At 45.2% G+C, this 5,246-nt stretch overlaps 1 pseudogene; it reads right to left on the reverse strand.

Moving 5' to 3' along the window:
- Window positions 1–1,856: 1,856 nt before the first annotated feature.
- LOC102759882 lies at window positions 1,857–4,217 on the reverse strand (annotated as a pseudogene).
- Window positions 4,218–5,246: the final 1,029 nt, after the last annotated feature.

The following is a 5,246-nucleotide window of genomic DNA, read 5'->3' on the forward strand; positions in this document are numbered from 1 at the left end:
ACAGGTAGATGCATTAGTCGTGGTTCTAATTTTTAATCATTGTGGCATATCAATAATAATATTTTATACTAGAGGCCCAGTGCATGAAATTCGTGCATGGATAGGGTCCCTAGGCCTGGTTGGTGATCAGGGCCTATCTATGGGGTGACCGGTGGGACTATCGGGGAGGGGGGTTGGCACCGCCTGCTTGCCAGCCGGTCCCACCCCCTGATTGCCCCGCTGCTGCCGCGGGTTGCCTCCCTCTACAGGGCGACCTGTGGGGCAATCAAGGGGCCCCCACTCGCACCCGCCTTGGCAGGCCTAGGGCCTGTGTACACCTGGTGGTCAGTGTGCATCATAGCGACTGTTCATTCCACAGGTTGTTCTGCTGTTTGGTCAATTTGCATATTAGGCTTTTATTATATTTGATTGCATTAGTATAAACAGGTTAGGCTGCTTGTGGTCAGAGGTGACAGGCTCAGGACTCCGGCTGGGGCTCAGAGGATTAGAGTTTTAGCAAGTTTATTCATACAGCCTGAGCCTAAGCACACTGCTTAGGAGGTATAAAGCTGGTAGGAATCATTTGGGAAAGGCAGATGGTCCATATAAGAAGCAAAGCATAGCCCTAGCTGGTTTGGCTCAGTGGATAGAGCCTCAGCCTACAGACTGAAGGGTCCTAGGTTCGATTCCCGGTCAGGGCACAAGACCAGGTTGCAGGCTTGATTCCCAGTAGGGGGTGTGCAAGAGGCAGCCGATCAATGATTCTCTCTCATCATTGATGTTTCTAACTCTCTCTCCCTTCCTGTCTGAAATCAATAAAAATATATTAAAAAAAGAAGTAAAACATAATTGCTCCTGTCACAATTAAGTACTTTAATTGCTAGAAAATCAAAAGCTAGGCCGCAGCTTTTAGTATCTTCACTTTGAATCCTCCCTCCCTAAAGGGCTTTGAGATCCATGAAACCTCGCTGTATCCAGGGAATCGAATTTAGTTTCTCTGGGGCTGTTTGTTAGTTTCAAACCAGAATTCAGTTCATGGCGTATAGCCTAATTGAGGTGCTCCTAAAATACATTATTGATTCTTCTTCTCTTTCCTTTTCTACTTCACTAGGAGGTGAGAAGCAAATAATACTGTGTAGCTTCCATCTAGGATTCTTTTCTCTGTGCTGCTCATCATAAGGTGACGTGACCCATGGTCTTTATCTGACTGCTGCCATTCATCAGTCACAACTCAATGCCCTGTTGCCACTTCTATTATTAACCGACATGTCACACATCACAAACTGAACGTATGTGTTACTTTTGTTTCTCGTAGTATTAGTTCATACAATATATATATATATATTTTTAATGTGGTGAAAGAGGACGAGTGAGCTCTGTGGCTCCTCTTTTATTAGGGCACTAATCCCATCCATGAGGGCTCCACCTCTGTGACCTAATCACCTGCCAAAAGTCCCACCTCCTAATACCATCACATTGGGCATTGGGATCTCAACAGATGGATTTGGGGGGACACAGCATTCTGTCTAAAGCAGACTCTTTTTTTTTTTCACTTCCTTGGGGTAGAACACTTATTTATTTCATGAAAAACTCAAAGTTTAGGTCAGTGGGAAATAATTTTAATTAAAGAATTTTACATTTTCTTCCCACATGTCTTGCTTGGTATTAGGAAATGACGTTGTGATCCATTTCACTACAATATTACAAAATATTTACAAGAAAATATTAAAAATAAACACAAAAGACAAGATGAGGTAAAATGAACTATCCCCCCCCCCAAAAAAATAAATCTCTACTCCAGAGATTACAGCACACAAGAGAATAAAAAACAAATATGCCCCCAGATCACAAGTTCCAAAGGATTGGAGAGGGGAAGAAATGGGATGAAAGTGGTGGTATGAAAGGGAATGGACATTTGCAGCAGAACTGCTTCAGTAACCAGCCTAGCCTGAGCGAAATACCCTCTCTTGTATGCAGTGAATTCCAAACAAGGCTAAACTTTAAGATATTCCTTCAACTGAAATTAGAAAATACCCTGACAATAAAAGTAGCTGTTTTGCCCAAGTTTCCTAAGAGCCTTTTTCCACGAACCAATGATAGGAACAGACGTGTGTTTGGGCATCAAAAGTTGTCACAGCAGCCCTTCCATTTCTTCCATAAAAGGTTCATATACATCATCCTTAGTTTGTACTGAGACGGGACCAGATTTGGGGGCTGCTTTGTCAAGAGGCACAGCAGAATCATCCTCTGACTTTCTTTGGGGAGCAGCTGTAGCCCCTTTATCCTCCCGATGGCCCCTCAGTGTGGTGAGCACGAATCGAGTGATCTCTGCCTTGGGATTCGTGATTTATGGTTTGGCACTGATGGTTGCTCTGGCTTTCTTCTCAATGGTGGCTGCACTTGTGTCATCCTCCTTGGGTCACTAAATCAAGTTGGGTGGAGCACTTAAAACTCCTGGGTTTGGCAAGGGAGCCCGTGGGAAAAGCCCAGGTGGGGCAGCTCCGAAAGGAGGCACCAAAGGTGGGCGTATCATGCCAGGACAAGGTAGAAGGATACCTGGAGGTGCAGGGGGAGGTAGCCTTGGTGGGGGTCTCCAGGGAGGAGGGCCAGGAGGCAGACCGGGAGGTGGACCTGGAGGAGGGCCACGGGGTTGGCCTGGTTGTGGTCCTGGAGGTAAAAGTCGGGGTAAAGGCCCTCAGAGTCCTGGCATTCCAGGTGGTCTCAGGAATGGAGGAGCTCCTGGAGGTGATCCAGGAGGAAGGCCTGCAGGTGGTCCAGGTGGCCGGAAAGGTGGAGCAGGAGGTGGTCCAAGAGGAGGTGGTCCTGGCATGGGAGGTACTTGTATCTGAGACAGGGGAACAGACTGTGGGGGAGCTTGCTGCTGTGAAGAAGCAAATGTGCCCTCAGAAAGAGATTCCTCTTTATGCTGCTTTTGTGACTGCTTTTCTGCTTCAGACTCATCAGAATCACCTTCACCATCGTCCTATGAAAATTCCTCTACTTCTCGTCCCTCCTCAGGGATTTCCTGACCTACCATTTGAAGCATCATGGCTTGAAGAGGAGTCAGCTCCTTAATGTTCTTCTTCTTCCTTGATTTCCCAGGCATATCTGCAAATCGTATACTCAGACCTGATTTTTTTTCTTCATTGTTATTTCTTTCGTTATCATCACGGTGCACACATTCATCTCCTTCACTTTCTCCATCCGTCAGTGTCGCTGTCATCAGTACTGTCGTCAAGTTTATCTTGATCCATGTCCTCAGGATAGCCATCATCTTCACTGGTGCTGGAAACATCATCATCAGGGCCCCGTTGAGCAAGTTCAGGACTATATGACATGTCTGCACCTCGTCGGTGAGGGAGAAGATCCAGGGCAAAGCTCACTTTATGGACATACATTTCCAAGACTTGAGGAGGAGGTGGACCAGGGGGTGGCCCTGGAGGTTTTCTACCAGGAGGCAAATGTGGAACACCATGCCCAAGAAGAGGAAGAATAGAGCCTGCCCCAGTTGGAGGTCCATAGGCTGAGGTCCTCTTAAGGATGGAGGGTGGCTGGGCACCAGGAAGTGGAATGTCCTGGATCAATTTGTTGGAAGGAGCCTGAGGCATATCTGGCAAAGGAATACTATCCACTGCCACGTGCTGAGCATTCTTCACAGCATCAAAATATTGGCTAAGTTACACCCTTTTCTGTTCATAATCTACTTCTAGCTTTCTCAATTCTTTGTAAATATCTGGATTCTCTTTTTCATAGAGTCGTAGGATACGTTCAAAGGTTTCATGCAGCTTTTTATGCTTGTCATTCAGCACCTTCTCATTTAATTGTGGCTGTTGCACTGGGTTAAACTCCATTTCATCCAATTTCTCCCTGTCCTGGATAATTTGTTTGGGATCCTTCATCTTTAAAACTGCAACTCGTACCAACATGCACTATTTTGTTGTTCTTTAATTCTCTCTTCTGGGCTTCTTTTTGGGCTTGGTCAGTGAGGTGCATAAATTTTCCACTTTTGGTGGATGATGTAGCTCTTCTTCCCATGTTGACAATCTATATGGTTCACTTGTTTATTAAAAAAAACCCCAACCAAACAAAAACTACCAGGATCAACATAAAAAAGTCCAAACACTTCTGCTGGGCTCTGGGACTGCGAGAAGCCGGGAGGGGAGGATTCTTGGCCTCTTTCCTTTTGTAGGGGCCTTCACCTTGGTTCCCAGTCAGCTTTCCAGCAGCCGCCATCTTGAAACCTCCTCTAAAGCAGACTCCTGACTTGAAACATATTCTTTGATGCAACAGTTCCTGTCCCACAGCCTTTCTTTTACTGATGAATGTCCAGTGGCATGAACACTGTTTCCACTTCATCACTTCCTACTCCCTCCTTAACCTCTTGCAGTGGGATTTCACTTTCACTGCTTGTTGACACTTTTCTTTGAAAGATCCAAATGCTCTAATTGCCGACTCTATAAATCCCTTCTTGTGGTGCTGTTGAACATTGTGTCCTATTTAAAACTCTTCTTTTGATTTCACTGGTATTGTACGCTGCTAGTTTTCTCCTTATATCTCTGTCTCTGACCTCCCTCCCCGCCCCCCAAATTATTTTTTTTCATTTTGTTCTTTAAATACACTTTTTAAAAAAATTGATTTTTTGCGAGGAAGGAAGGAAGAGGAATAGAGAGATAGACTCATCAATGAGAGAGGAACATCATTGATCAGCTGTCTCCCGCACCGCCCTTGCCGGGGATCGAGCCTGCAACCCAGGCATGTGCCCTGACCAGGAATTAATCCAGTGACCTCTTGGTTCCTGGGTTGATGCTCAACCCCTGAGGTACACCAGCCAGGAAAATATGCATTTTAAAAAATATTTTTTAAAATTGATTTCAGAGAAGAAAGGAGAGGGAGAGATAGAAACATCAATGATGAGAGAGAATCACTGATTGGCTGCCTCCTACACATCCCCTCCTGGGGATCAAGCCCGCAACACTTAAACATGTGCCCTGAACAGGAATCTGATGGTAATATCCTGGTTCATAGGTTGATACTCAACAACTGAGCCAAGCTGGCCAGGCTTAAATACATTTTTTAAATGATATATTTTATACATATGAAAATGTATAGGGAATAATACATGTAAAGAATGCCCATGAACGCCATGGAGCCTAAGAAATAAAATAGTACAGCTGGAGGTGGAATCCCCTGTGAATGCCTTCTGGATTGTTTTCCTATCTTTTCCCACCAGAGAGGCAGCCAGTTATCACTGGGGGTTATCATTCTCA

Source organism: Myotis davidii, unplaced genomic scaffold, assembly GCF_000327345.1.
Source record: "Myotis davidii unplaced genomic scaffold, ASM32734v1 scaffold602, whole genome shotgun sequence".
Taxonomy (NCBI): Eukaryota; Metazoa; Chordata; class Mammalia; order Chiroptera; family Vespertilionidae; genus Myotis; species Myotis davidii.